Source organism: Pinus tabuliformis, chromosome 3_2 (assembly GCF_031772625.1).
Source record: "Pinus tabuliformis cultivar Carrire ecotype Pingquan chromosome 3_2, CPIR1, whole genome shotgun sequence".
Taxonomy (NCBI): domain Eukaryota; kingdom Viridiplantae; phylum Streptophyta; class Pinopsida; order Pinales; family Pinaceae; genus Pinus; species Pinus tabuliformis.
Genome location: NC_142302.1, coordinates 812763173 through 812779464, shown reverse-complemented (window position 1 = coordinate 812779464; position 16292 = coordinate 812763173).

Sequence of the window (16292 nt, the reverse complement as noted above, 5' to 3'; positions counted from 1 at the left end):
TGTTGGGATATCCTAAAGAATAGTTATTTAGAGTTGACCAAAGAAGCATTAGAATCCATGAACAATAATTAGAGGAATGCTTCTACAGAACTCAGGAGGAAATAACATAGAGCTAAATGTTGGATACAAAACTCAGTCGATGACTCTTTCTTCGACATGATAACCAATGCATAAACAACAAAAAAATCCTGGGATATTTTGAAAGTTGTGTGTCAAGGTAATGATACAATGAAGACTGTTAAATTGTAAACATTGAGAGCTTAGTTTGAAACCTTGAACATGATTGACAGAAAGAATGTGGACCAATTCATGGCTAGAGTCATGGGCATAGTCAATCAGATCAAACTCATTGGTGAAACCATTACGAGTCAGAATTGTTGAAAAATTCCTTCAAAGCCTACCCAAAAAATATGACATGTTTGTAACAACCATTCTAGAATGCAAAGATTTTACAAATTATTCAGTAGAACTGTTGATTGGATCACTTTTGGCACATGAAGCAAGACTTAACTTGGTAGAAGATTCCATCGAACAAGATTTCGAAGCACAACTCTCTCTTGTAAGAGGCAGAGGCAAAGGATATAGAGGTAGAATCAAGCAAGGTAAAGGTCAAGGTAGAGGCAGATCAGCACATCATCATGCAATAGAGAAATTGAGACCTAGAAAAAATCAAACATAAAGAAGCAGAACATGGAGAAAATCGAATGTCTAATGTTATTACTATAAGAAATTTAGGCATTATGAACATGAATGCAGAAACAAATAGTCATATCGACAACGAGGTAGTGTCCATCTCTCCAACAATGAAGGAGAATCCTATGAAGCAATGTTTCTTTCCTGCCATCTTTCTGAAGTCAATCAAAGCAAGGACCTTTAGTTCTTGGACAATGGTTGAAACAATCATATGAAAGATAACAAAAATATACTTTCTTGCATTGGTGCTTCCATAACATCTCAATTTACTATTGGAGACCATTCATGTATTAAAGATGAAGGGAAAGGTACTTCCTTGTTCTTACCAAACGAAGTAAAAAAAATGCATACTTGATGTTTATTATGTTCCACATCTGAAGCATAACCTCATTACTGTAGGTCAATTGGTGTAACATGGTTATGATGTAATGTTCCAAGGGAAAACATGTTATATCTATGGCAAACTTCCTAATAGAAGACTGATAGAAAAGGTTGAAAAAACCAAGAATAAGATTTTTCCATTGATTCTTAGAAGTTGAAATATTTCAGTCATTTGTCCACAATGTGTCAAGAATGGCATTCTAGGTATGGACATATTCCATTCAAGAGTCTAAGCCTGAGTTAAACATTCAGTGGTCATTGGTTTCCTTGTTATGGATGCAAGATATTGTAACTTGTAAGTTTATATTCTAGTAAGAAATAAAAGAGATAGCTTCCCAACATCTTCCACTATAGAGAAAGAGCCTTTAGAGCCCATCCATAAAGATATATGTGGCCCACTACAAACACAGTATATTGGTCTTAGTACTTAATTTATAACATTCATTGATGATTATAACAGGAATACATCTATTTATTTTCTCAAAAATAAATTAGATACATTCTCAAGATTCAAAGACTTCAAAGAAGAAGCATAAAAGTAGAGTGGAAATCCTTTGAAAATACTTCGGTTTGACTAAGGAGGAGAATACAACTCAAATGAATTTAAATCATGTTGTCAATAGTAAGGAATCATCACGAAAAACACAACAAGATATACTCCACAAAAGAATGGAGTAGCTAAAAGGAAAAACTAAACAATCATGAATATGGCCAAATGTATGTTGCGTGAAGAGAAGTTATCTAATGACTATTGGGGTGAAGTAGTTTCGACACCAGTATATGCTCTCAACCAATTTCCAACAACTAGTCTCCAAGATGTAGTACCTCAAGAAGTATGACATGGTAAGAAGGTGAATGTATCTCATTTTAGAATTTTTGGATTTGTAGCATTTGCACATTTTCTTGAGTAGCTAAGAAATAAGCTTAATCTCAAGAGTGAAAGATATATTTTTGTAGGCTATAGGGAACAATCAAAGGCTTATAAAATTTAAAATCCAGTTACCAAGAAGTTTGTTTTAAGCATAGGTGTTGATTTCTTTTTAAATAAATATTGGCCTCATCATATTGATGAAGTTTTTGTTGGACAATTGGCCTTGTTTGTCGGCTAGTGGGAGTAAGTGTGATTGCATTGATGTCAATAGTCATGCTGGGTGATCAAGTTAGGCAGCTGACATTTCCTGATAGTTAGAAAGTGTGTTGGCATTGATGTCAACCAAATTAGCATGGATGTGTGTGCTAACATGATGATTAGGCAAGACAACGTTGACGTCCACTAGGCTAGTTGTGATAGTAGCAAATGCTAGCATTGATGTGTTTGGTGTATCAAGCTCAAGGGGAGTCCCATGGTCATTGTAGTATCTTGTAGAGAATCACAATTGTTGGGTTGTGTTATATTCTTTCCACGTAGTTAATAGGGGGTTTGAAGGGCACCCGTAACCCCACTTTATGGGGCCCGGGGCAGCGCCCTGGAAAATTTTGGTTTTGGACCATATGTTAGGTTGGGCGGACCCACCTATGGTTTTGTGCATGATTTTCGCACATGTTTTCTGGACGCGATGGTTTTCGGTCCATGGTATTGGACGAGATGGATTTCGGTCCATGGTATTGGATGCTTCGGCATGTATAAATATGTATTATAACATTGAAAGGAACATAATGAAAAATCAAGCTGGTAGTCCCGGTTTTGGGATCCAGGGAAAAATCTTTGTGCATATGTGTTTTATGGGTTATGCTCTCGCATTGTTTATTTTATTTGTTTAAGAATTCGTATGCAGGTAATTTATGTACAGAGTTAAAACCTACATTTGGTATCAGAGTTGTTTTGGCTTCAAGGGGACGCCTTTGTTGCTGAGGGGTTTCGCTCGGGCCTGTGGTAGACCCTGTTCAGTGGGAGATCTGCGAGATCGATTCTGGTGGTGAAAGAAGATGGTGAGCAGTGGAAAGATAGATATTGAGAAGTTCAATGGTTAGAATTTTGAGTTGTGGAAACTCAAGATGGAGGATCTGTTGGTGGATAAAGATCAGTGGATCGCGGTAGATCCAGGTACTAAACCATCGGGAGTGACCGATGAAGAATGGAAGAAGTTGGATCGGAAGGAAAAGAGCACAATACGATTATGTGTCTCAGATTCAATATTGCTGAATGTATCAGGGGAAGCTACGACAAAGGCTTTGTGGGTCAAGTTAGGGACTTTGTACCAATCTAAGTCTCTGGTGAATAAACTATTCCTGCGGAAAAAGCTGTATAACCTGAGGATGAAAGATGGAGACTCGGTGACAGAGCATCTGAATGCATTTAATACTCTGGTAAGTTAGTTACTATCTGTTGATATTAAAATTTCAGATGAAGATAAGTGCATTAGTCTATTGTGTTCTCTACCAGATTTGTGGGATAGTCTGGTTATTGCAATAGGTAGCAATGTAACTGCTTTGTAGTTTGATGAAATAGTCTCAGCCTTGCTGACGGAGGAGATGAGACGGAAAAATATGGACAACCAGAATGGTGATGCCTTGTCTGTACGAGGACGGTCCCAGAACAGAAACAAAAATAAGTCATCGAGTGGGAGATCTAAATCTAGAGGGAGATCTAAATCTCCAAGAAAACCTACAAAGGTGGTGTGCTAGAAATGCGGAAAGGAAGGGCACTTTAGAAGGGATTGTAAATCTAAAGCTCCTGATAAAGGAAAGGGATCTGATGATGCTCCTTCTGCAGAGGCGAAAACCACCTCAGATGAAGGTGGGGATGTGTACTTGGCTTCTTCAAGTACACATGTAGATCATGAGGCATGGTTGATTGACTCAGGTGCATCCTTTCACTTCACTCCCCGTAGAGAGTGGTTCTGCGAGTATGAGAAATACGATGGTGGTGATGGCTTCTTAGGAGATGATAGGAAGGCTAGAATCATTTGTCGGGGAAAAGTAAAGTTGAAGTTGCAAGGTGGAAGGGTTAGAACACTTCCGGGTGTTCTACATATTCTTGCATTGGCCAGAAATCTGATTTCTGTAAGCAAGTTAGATGATGCAGGTGTAAAGACGGTGTTCGAGAAAGATACCTGCAAGATGGTTCGAGGAGCACTGATATTGATGTGGGGAGTTCAGATTGGAACTCTGTACAAGCTGCAAGGTAGCACTGTTGTTGATGGGTGCAATAGTTCTATGGTTCCTGAAAATGGAGTAAAAAATCTAGTGGTCTCTGGAGAGAAGACCATGTTGTGGCATCAAAGGCTTGGACATATTGGAGAGAAGGTCCTTTGAATACTTCATGGTAAAGGTATGGTAGAAGGTATGAATGATAGCTCTCTAGATTTTGATTTCTGTGAAAATTGTGTGTATGGGAAGCAAAATCGGGTGAGTTTCCCCTCTGGTGGTAAGAAGACGAAACAGATATCAGAGCTTGTGCATAGTGATGTGTTTGGACCTGTGAAGGTTCCATCACTGGGTAAGTCTGTGTACTATGTATCATTTATAGATGACTTCTCAAGGAATACATGGATATATTTCCTTAAGAAGAAATCTAAAATCTTTGACAGGTTTAAAGAATTTAAGGCTCTGGTGGAAAATCAGACAGAGAAGAAGATAAAGTTGTTGAGGATAGATAATGGTGGAGAATTTTGCAGCAAGGAATTTGAAGAATTTTGTAAGATGTGTGGTATAGCACGGCAGAAGACTACTCCATATACACCTCAGCAAAATGGAGTCGCAGAAAGAATGAACAAGACGTTGATGGAAAGGGCAAGAAGCATGCTCAGTGGTGTCGGGTTAGGACAGGAATTCTGGGCAGAGGCAGTGGATACTCCATGTTACCTGATCAACAGATCACCTTCATCAGCGTTGGAGGATAAGACTCCACAAGAAGTATGGACTGGTAAGAAACCCTCTCTTTCACATCTAAGGGTATTTGGATGTGATGCATATGTACATGTTCCAAAGGAGAAATGAACCAAGTTGGATAGTAAATCTGAAAAGTGCATCTTTATTGGGTATAAGGATGGTTTAAAGGGTTATAAGCTTTGGAACCCAGTCACACGGAAGGTTGTGTACAGCCGAGATGTGTTGTTCAGAGAGGTAAAAGATGTTATTCAACATGAAGTCCAACCAAAGGAACCTGAGAAGATAGAGTTTGAGCCAAAGGAGGAAGAATCAGACTCTACAACAGAGGAGGAATCAGAAGATGAAGAGCCACAAACTCCGGCTGTGAGAAGATCAGTTCGAGAAAGAAGGCAGCCAGAAAGGTATAGTCCATCTGCTTTCAGTTCAAATTTTGCTTTGTCTGTTACTGATAATGATCCCAGAACTATGAAGGAAGCAGTGGATTCAGAGGATGGAAAACTCTGGAAAGAGGCCATGGTCGATGAAATGGCATCTTTGCACAAAAATGAGGCTTTGGATCTAGTGGAGTTACCGGCTGGAAGGAAACCCATTGGCAGCAAATGGGTGTTCTAGAAGAAGACAAATGCAAAAGGAAAGGTGGAGAAATACAAAGCTCGGTTGGTAGCAAAAGGTTATTCCCAGGTGTCGGGAATTGATTTTGGTGATATTTTTTCTCCTGTTGCCAAGGTAACTTCTATTAGATTACTTTTATCTGTTGCTGCTGCTTTTGATTTTGAGGTAGAACAGATGGATGTGAAGACAACATTTCTTCATGGGGATTTGGAAGAGGAAATCTACATGAAGCAACCTGAAGGCTTTGCGGTGAAGGGTAAGAAAAAACTGGTATGCAAGTTAAAGAAGTCTCTGTATGGGTTAAAACAGTCACCAAGGATGTGGTATCAGAAATTTGATACATTTATACGGGGACTTGGCTTCACCAGAAGCAAAGCAGATCATTGTGTGTATTTTAAATTAATTGGTGACCGTGTTATTTATCTGGTCTTGTATGTGGATGATATGTTCCTGGTTGGAAATGACAAAGAAATTATCCAGGATTTGAAGACCCAATTGTCGTCCAAATTCGACATGAAAGAGCTTGGTGCTGAAAATTATATTTTGGGCATGGAAATTAAAAGAGATCAGTCAAAGAGGAAGCTCTAGTTAAACCAGAGGAAGTATGTCGAGACAATACTGCAGAGGTTTAATATGCAGGATAGTAAACTGGTAAAGGTTCCTATTCCTGTAGGTGTGAGGTTATCTGCTGAACAGTGTCCCAAGACACAAGAAGAGGAAGAGGACATGTCTCGTGTCCCATATGCAAGTGCAGTGGGTAGCCTGATGTATGCAATGGTCTATACTAGACCAGACATTGCACATGCAGTGGGAGTATTGAGCAGGTTTATGTCAAAACCTGGGAAGGAGCACTGGACAACAGTGAAGCGGGTTTTCAGGTATTTGCGTGGCACTAGTGATTATGGTTTGTGCTACCAAGGAAGACCAGGATTGGACAGAGTGTTGGATATTCATGGGTTTGTTGATGCAGACTGGGCTGGAGATCTGGATCAGAGAAGATCTACAAGTCGGTATGTGTTTAACCTATTTGGAGGTGCAGTCAGTTGGATGAGTAAGAAACAATCTGTAGTGGCACTATCAACTATAGAGGTAGAATACATGGCAGCCACTCATGCAAGCAAGGAAGCAGTTTGGTTGCAGAGATTGTGTTCAAGTATGGGGTTAGTACAGGGAGCTATAAGAATAGACTGTGACAACCAAAGTGCAATTTTCTTGGCAAAGAACCCTACTTATCATTCAAAGACAAAGCACATTGATGTTCAGTATCACTTTGTGAGGGATATGATAGAAGACAGAAAGGTGTTTCTGGTAAAGGTGGACACTTTGAAGAATACTGCAGATGCATTGACAAAATCTGTGAGCTCTGAGAAGTTCTCGTGGTGTAGAGAAGCAATGGGAATCTCAGGGTTGAAAAATGACTAAGCTCTCCTGTGGCTCACTGTGGAAAGAAAACAACAAGTGGGAGATTGTTGGGTTGTGTTATATTCTTTCCACGTAGTTAATAGGGGGTTTGAAGGGCACCCGTAACCCCACTTTATGGGGCTCGGGGTATTGGATGCTTCGGTATGTATAAATATGTATTGTAACATTGAAAGGAACATAATGAAAAATCAAGCTGGTAGTCCCGGTTTTTGGATCCAGGGAAAAATCTTTGTGCATATGTGTTTTATGGGTTATGCTCTTGCATTGTTTATTTTCTTTGTTTAAGAATTCGTATGCAGGTAATTTCTGTACAAGGTTAAAACCTACAACAATAGTATCAAGCCTACTAGAAAGGCCATATAAAGGTGATAATGGTTGTTGGGAGTCCCATGATTTATAAGATATTATACCTCAAGAGATCAACTCAGATACACTTAGACATATCACATTTGGTTAGCTCTCAGAAAGAGCTTTCCAACGGTATGTGGAAGTCCATAACTAGATCTCAAGATCAAAATTTATTGATAGACAAAATAAGGATCTTGAAGTCCTTAAGAGCAGGCTGAATTTAAGAACCCCAAATTTTATAATGTCAAAAGATCGAGACGTTAGAAGGGCTGAATATTAGAGAAGGTCGAATATCAGAAGAAGGATGGAATATCAAAACCCTGGAGGTTCATAACTTCATAACATCAGGACCTCTGAAGTTTGGAAGCTCGAGACATCGGAAGGGATGAATACTGGAGCACGCCAAATATTGGAAGAAATATCGGACATCAGAACCCCAGAGGTTTGAAACTTCGTAACTTTGAGACCTCAGAATGTCATGGGACGTCAGAAGGGTTGAATATTAGAGCAGTCTAAATATCAGAATGAAGGCTTAACACCTAAGTGTTGTAGAGATGCCACATGGGAAGTATGTTTCGGAGGATGAATATTTCATAACTCTGTTATAATTACCTTTTGAGAAAATTATGATATAGGGAACTCTGATGCTGATTGGAACTTGGTCATGGAGCTCATATAACCAAGGGCATAGTGAAGGTGTTAGCACCTAAGTGCTATGAAGATGTCACGTGGGGATATCGGAGGGTAGATATTTTATAACTCCTTTGTAATTGAAATTTTAGAAAGTCTCGATACCAAGGAGATCTTATGTTGATTGGAGTTTGGTTGTGGAGCCCAAAGAACCAAGGGTGTAAAGAAAACATGAGAAAGGCCCTCAGTAGGATCCTGAAGGTCTTAGCACCTAAGTGTTATGTCATCAGTCACAACACTCAGTCCTATGGTGAAAAAAAATAAGAGGCAAAGCAAAAGGGGCTAAAGGGAAATATTAGAATTTTGGGATTTCATAATATCCTACCTTAATAAAGTTACAATATGTGGGGCTTCGAGATTGCATCACAGAGGTGTATGAAGGATGAATGAGTCAGCAACTAATTAAATGTGCATTGTAAGGTTTGTGTCATAGGAGCTATGGCGATTGCAGAGATCGTTGAGTTAAGGCAGCAAGGAACATTATTGCACAAATTATTTAATGGAGTAATGGTGAATGTAGATATCAATGAGTCAAGGAAGCAAGGACCACAATTGTGCAAGATGATTTAAAGGAGTTTTTCATGAGCCAAGATAAGCCATCCCTAATCTTTCTTCCGTGCTATGAGAAACTGAATGAAGATCATATCCTCGGGTACATGTGATTTTCTCTTAACAAGAATAAGACCCTTGTTGGAGTGTGCAGGATTGACTGAGGATTTATGTCTCAACATGGGAACACTCAATTGCCCCTCGTCATGGTTAATGGAGCAACAATGAGTGATACAACAGAGCCCATTGTCAGTGGTTAAAGAGGTTGCAGTGACCATGTATCAAATGCAACAACATGATGGAGCGCTAAGTGTAGAAGTACACTTGGGCAGTGTGAATGGAAAAATGATGGTTGATAGAGACAAAATTGATCAATGTGTTTTAGTGAAACAAAAACTAGGATTGAAGTTGAGCAATGTGGGGGAAAGAAACATTGTTTTTAGTTAGTTGTTTGGAGATCTCTGTGGGTGTGTGTGCACTCCTGAGGAGAGACCAATCCCACTAGTGCTATAGAGAGAGTTTGAGAGTGCCTATGAAGAGGAAAGAGACTCCGAGAGAGCATGTGCTGATATGTGAGAGGTCGAGAGGTGCTTTTTGAATGTATGTTGTTGTGTGGACAATGTGCTGAGAGATTTGGGATGAGTGACTATTATTGAGATGAACAGTGGGTTATTGCACAATGAGCAAAGGATAGAGTGTAGTGTGGGATGAGTAGAGGAATGGTTGCTGAGGAGAAAAAAGTTGATATTAGGTAGAGTAGCTACCATCTACAAAGAAAATTAGTTCCTTATTGAGTGTGGGCTGGAGCTTGTATACAAGAAGTTGGTGCTTCCATCTCTAGTGGGTGTCTGAAGAAAGCTTGGAGGTTGGTGTCTCCTCCAAGACGGTGCTTGCATAAATCCAACAAGCTTCAAGTTGATGCTTTCAAAAAATCCATGACGTTGGTGCTTCACATGGTGCTTCTGGTAAGCAGATCAGGTATCTACAAAAAGAGGGAGTGGGTGCTAAAAAAAATCAAAGGGAGTTTTTCCTTCCTGTGATTGATGTATCACAAACAAATTGATGTAACTGAGTAGGTTCCGTTTTTTTTACATCAATAACAAAAACAAGCTTTGGTGGTTTTTCTCCAGTAAGGGTTTCCACGTTAGAACCTCCATGTAATATTTGTGTTGCTCATGATGTGTATGCTTGTGTTGATTCATATGGTTGTTGTTATGGTTTTTTAATTGTTGCTCTCATTTAGTGGATGCCAAGTTTGAATAAGTAAAGGAAAACCTGCATAAAAGTTTAAATTAGCCTTAATACTGATTCACCTCCCCCCTCTTAGTATTATCATTATTTCCAACCATTGGTATTAGAGCAAGGCTCCTTTAGGAATAGCTTAATTGCTAGAAGGTAGATCAAAGGGAAGCAATGTCTAATCAAGTTTGGCTAACAACAGAAGAAGTTCCATTTTTAAATGGATCGTACTATGAGATTTAGAAGATTAGAATGGAAGCCTATTTAATGGTAATCAATGAAGACATTTTGTTTTCTGTGATATATGAAGAGAGGAATGAGTTCAATATAGAAGCCAAGGAAATCATCATGAAAGGGTTGTATAAGCCATATGTTGATAAAGTGAGGCATTTTGAGTCAGCAAAGGAAATTTTGGACACATTGCAATGTCTATATGGAGGAGAAAATTATGTAGCAATAGAGGAGCTCAAAAAACCTTGTTTCTCAAGTAGTGAATGAGAACATGTAGTTGTTGGTTATAATAAGAAAAGAAAGAAAAAGGAGAAGGCATTTGAAAGGAAAGATGCTCAAAATATTGAAGATATTTCTTCATGTGAGAAAACTACTGATCTTCACTCCAAGGATGGTGAAGAAGAATACATGGATGAGAGGCGACGAGCCTCAAAAGGTAACTTATTGATTTGTGATAAATGTAAATAAATAGGTCACTCATTATCTAGATGTTGATGTGTACCACTTGAGGATAGAGATAGCCATGCATCTAGTTGTAGTAATGAAGATAGACCTACTTTAGTAGCAATAGAAAATGAGGGATCTTCTAAAGAAGCAGAGGATACATCTCGTAAAGAGAATAGGGGTATCATTGGAAGTGATGAAGATGGAATACTCCTAAGAAGTATGGAAGATTATATGGACACAGAGATGGATTTATATCTCTATGGTGGCTCATCCAACACCTCTGATAGTGAAGAAAATGATCTAGATGAAAGGATCTATTTGAGGAAGAAGTTGATATATTCTCTAAAAGAGATCAAGGAGATATCAAAAGAAAATCTCAAGAAAAAGGAGCAGTTGCACGAGTATGAGCTTGAGAATGAGAATTTGAGAAAAAAAAAAGTTGATCTAAATGCTAAACAAGAAGACACTAGCAAATTGAATCGAAGGCTAACGATTCAGCTAGATGGAAGAGAAGCTCATTGTGAGAGACTACAAGTTGAAGTAGTCTCATTGAGACATGAATTAGAAAATTAAAATAAAGAGTTGTCTCAATACTAGAAGCTTGAGGAGAGCACAAAGGCTTTGAATGAGATGCTTGTTAAGTAGAGATCCCCTCTCAACAAAACTTGTTTGGGTTTCAAAGAAAAACCAAGCTCCAAGATTGTGAAGACTGAAGGGTCAACTTCCAAGGTAAAGTTAGTTTGAGGTTCCAACAAAAACAAAGGGAAAGAAGTCATTGGGTAGCAATGGAAAGGGAAGATAAATCAACAATCGAATGGTAAGAAGCAACAACAATTAGAGCAGTAGAAGAGAACCAGGAAATAGCAATGAAGAATGTGAGGAAGTAATGGAAATTGCCATGTGACATACTTGAAGAACCAACAAAGGTCCTTTCCCCATAAAGGACAAATCCACTAAGGTAAATGTTTCTTCAAGGCTCAAAGCCCCTTTTGTGGGTATTGCTTTTCTTGAAATAGTTTTGGACATAAAACCATTGATTGTAGATGGCATGAGAGAAAAAAATATGTGTAGAAATAATAGGAGAAGGCATGATTGTAGTATTAGAGGTCGTGACGATAATGTTGGAAAATATGGTATTTCCTCTACCCATTTTTTAAGCCATATTGAATGCTACAATTGTGAAAACTTTGGGCATGAGGTAGCATGTTACAGATACAATATAATAAACCTTGCTTCTCATCATATACATGCAAATTTAGAATCTCTAGAGTTGAAGACAAGAAGAAATAGTGGAATAGAGGAATACAAGTTTGTCTTCAGTGATTAATAACAAAAGGGAAATATGAAAAGAGGAGGAATAAATCAAAAGAAAACTAAGAAGAATGATCTTCTTAGTCTTGTATTAGACCCCTCTGTAAGGCATAAAGGCAACAAGAATACTTGGGTTAAGAAAAAGGACTTGAAGGAGAAGTTTCCTGTAGCCATGTGCAGTCAAGAGAAATCCCAAACATTGGAAAAGAAGAAGTTGAAAAGTAATTCTCCTGTCAGGTGTCGAGCATTGAAGGTTTGGAAGAAGAAGGGAGATGATTTTCTCAGGGTGACTATATCCTTTGTTTCTCTTCAGTAAAGGAAGAGAATGGCCTCAAGGGAGTTCGAATAAGTTAGATGTACAAAGATAGAAATAATAGAAAAAAATATGGATCTAATTGTTTAAGGTATGGTTAAGTCCCCTTGCTAATTATAACAATGTATTTGATTATTTCAAATGTATGAGCATTGAAGGAGAGAGGAGGAGTGTAGCCGACCAGGTTACAGGGGGAGTACACAACAACAATCTATGTTGTGAAAATAAGATGAGCTAAAACAAAAGTGTGGAATGATAGGAAGCTCTCAGACAAGTCAGATCTGCAGGATCAGTCCCTACTCAGAAGCAAAGAAGTAGATGCAGAAGATCAGAGGGGACTGGATCAGTGAGATTTTCTTTGATAGTAGTAGAAAGGAACAAATTTCATCCTTATAAAGAAATATTGATGAGTAAATAAAAGTAGTCCCTAGTGTAGAAGTATGATCTCAAGTGGAGAAGTGTTTAAGATTCTCAAGAGAAGTAAGTGCAGTCTCGGTAGTAGCAACAACACTAAAGAGAAATATTAATGTATTACTAATGGGTGGTAATTGCTACAACATCAGTACCATGATAAATTTTAATTGGTATAATTTCTTTCTAATTGGTACAAAATATACATTGCCAAAAAAAATATTTAGCCAACAGCCACAAGGTGTCAAGAACTAGAGGAATTCAAAGTAGAGGTAGTATAAGTTCAAGGGAAGCATATCACATATGTCCAGTTTATAGAGAAGAAATCTATATCAATCCTTGAAGATAAGTCTACAAAGAAGAATGCACATTAGCAATCGAAACTTCGGTCATTGACAATCGATGATTGCATGGCGAAGAAGAAGCAAATTATAGCCCTTTTCTATTGATGTCAAAGGAGGAGAGAAGCTTATTGGAGAACAAGTTGTGATGGCCCAAGAAAAGGAAATAAATCCATTGGTGGATCATGTGCCAAAGAGATGTGTGGAAGAATCATGAGGATTGGCCAACAAAGTGGAGAAGTGAACAGGTGTTTCCATCAATGCCAAAGGGGGAGAAAGTTGGACATTTAGCATTATTTCTCTAGATAGTGGAAACAAGTGTGTTGGAATTGATGTAAAAAGTCATGCTTGGATATTAAGTTGGGAATTTGGAATTTCCTGACAGTTAGCAAGTGTCTTGGCATTGATGTCAACTAGATTAACATGGATGTATGTACTAGCATGATGATTAGGGAAAAAAAATTGATGTCTACTAGGATATCTAAGAAAGAAAAAATGTTAACATTGATGTGATTGGTGTATCAATATGAAGGTAGAGAATCACAATAGTAGCAGGCCTATTGGAAAATCCATAAAAAGACAACTATAGTGGTTTGGATTCCCATGCTTTAGAGGATATTCTACATCATGAGATCAACTCATATACTCTTGGAGGTAGCAGAATTGGTTAGTTCTTGGAAATATCTTTCCAACGGTATGTGGAAGTCCATAAACAGATCTTAGGATCAAAATTTATTGATTGCCGAAGTAATGATCTTGAATTCCTTATGAGTAAGACACATTTTAGAACCCTGAATTACAGAAGGGCGGAAGGCTGGCACGTCAGAAGGGTTGAATATTAGAGAAAGCCCGTTATCGGCTATTTTATCTTATCTGATCAATCAACCTCCTAATTGGATCAATTAACGTCCTATTCCCCCTTTACATCATAATTCAACAAAGCCCTATGCATGACTCTCTCGTTCCCCAAATTTTTTTACCTTAAACTACATCATTTGAGTCATTTTTAGGGCCAATGTACCATGGCCTCTTGCTGGAAAATTTTCAACTACATGTTGCTCCATTGTGGCTTGCGTTGATCACCTACAGGTTTATCCCCTTTACACCTGGGTTGGTTCAAGAAATTCGGGAAAAATAGAGAGAATCCTAAATCCTCCATTTCTAGAAGCTTCCAGGATCTGTTGTAATCATTTAGCTCAGATTAAAATGTTGAATCCTATCCTATCGTACCTTGAGTTTTCCATCCCTTATCCTTAGATCTCATCCTCCCATCAAGAGTGGATCTTAATCCCAAGATTGGTAAAAGGATAATAAATCCCAACTTACCTCACTCCTATATATATTTACAACCTTCCATATGCAAGGGGTTGGATTTTGGAGAGTGATTCTACCCTTACGTTGTGGTTGTGAGAGTTATCCTTTCATGCATTTGGGGTCATTGGAGGTGCACTTTGTGATAAAGGAAGGACAAGTCAACAACTTGGAGGAACTCTTCTACAAGATCAACACCTATTTATGGTTGTAACTCACTCCATTTATATCAATACAAAGACTTCTTTTTTTTTCCTATATGTTATTTTTTTATTTCATGTATTTCAATAGCATGTTGATTTATTGAATAAAGTGGATAAATGATGCTACATAGATCTTGTAGTTTCTTGGTTTGTGTTTTCTAGTTGTGAAAGTTCTAATTTTGGCAGTTGGAGCTAGGATTGGAGCATTCAAGACAAAGAAGGAGTGAAACATAAGACATATATCAAGCAGGTTTCGTCCCCTCATGTACATACTTTAAGGAAAACATTGGGTCCTTTATCATTTTGTTGTCCTAGGTTAGCCACCAGACCTAGGGGAGATATTTCTATCCGCGGTCATAAGACCATCATAAAAAATTGGCAACTCCACTAGGGAATAATGTATTCCCTTGGTCGTTTCTTTGTCCATTGTGTTTGATTTACCTCTTTCATAGACCTTTGTTGCTTTAACCAGCCAAGAAAAAAACCTAGGAAATGATTTCATTTAGTCTTTTTTGCAATTTTTGTGTTAGAATCCTCTTTCCTAGGACCAATGCACCCTCTGGTATGCTGACAGAGTGTTGTACCCTATGTGGGCCCTCTCTATGCCTACGTTGATCCCTGTGTTTGCACAAAAATTGCCCTGTTTACTCAGTGCTTCCTTAATCATCTTACTTTCAACTGACCTTCCCTGAGTCTTGAGTGCCTTGTGGTCCCTCTGAAGCCTCCATTTGGTTTGAATTTATGTTTTTTTTCCTTTGGTAAGAATTGGTTTTGATTTTTCTTTGTTCTTGTCATTAGGTCACTTGCAAACTTATTTTGTTTAATCATTTATTGCTTGGATGAATTTTTGTTCTAGTTCTCATTCTGAAAAGTACATTTGAATTAGTTATTAGAATTTACATATTAGTTTTCATCATTTTCGAAAATTAGTGTAGTGAAAAGAAAAAATATTGCATTGTTATTTAGGGTTTTCGCATCTACATTTAATTTTTTGACAATTGCATGAAATAGTAATTTCAATGAGAATCTTGTTTGTTGCATTTTCTATACTGCATAGTGTTTGTCTCTTCCCTTCCTTAGCTAGATTTTCATTGAAGAGAAAGATTCCATTTCCTCATGCTACATTTTCATTTTAAGGAAATCAAGTGAATTCGTGTTGAGCCATAAGACTGAAACTTAATTCAAGATCAACTTAAAATTTACTGAAACAACCTAAGGAGCATTTGTAATGTTAATGAAAACACATAGACGTCCAGGCTAGATACTTTTTCCGGTGTTGTTAAATGTAGGAGTTGGTGTTGTTTGCCAGCATTGAATCCTAGGGGTGAAATCTTGTTCCATGTATGTGAGTATATAGGATCGTACTCCACATACCTTTGGGTATATTGGTGGTGCTCCACACATGTAAAGCATATGGGAATGATCACATTGAATGGCTACACATTAGAACACAATACTACAGACTTCACTCCCATGTACCATCGAGTATATTTTGGGAGTCCCCAATAGGTTTCTATCCATGCATAGGTAGCCAATTCTGCCACCTCGTATACTCTGATACACCGAACACATCATTCAGGGAAATTGGTTTTCATACATTAATTCCTTGGTTTTCCAAGGTCTATATCATAGTTCACAGATGCTTGGTAATAATTTATGCCTAGATTACCCTCTGTTTGATTTATTTCTTTTTGTGTTAATAAAATTTACTATCCAACATGGAACAAAAATATACCCCACTCCATTGTTTGTATAGAATGAAAAATAGGCCTCCTCTTTCACCAAAGGCTACTCCTGGCCATTGTCAAAAATATAAAAGAATGCAAACTACCAAATTGGGAAACTCGGGAACTACTTCTAGTTCGCCTCCCGAATCTGATCAATCAGAATCATCTATTCCCTTGAGTATCGAACCTGAGCTTACATCTACTCTTATCAGTGAAACTAACTCAAATCATA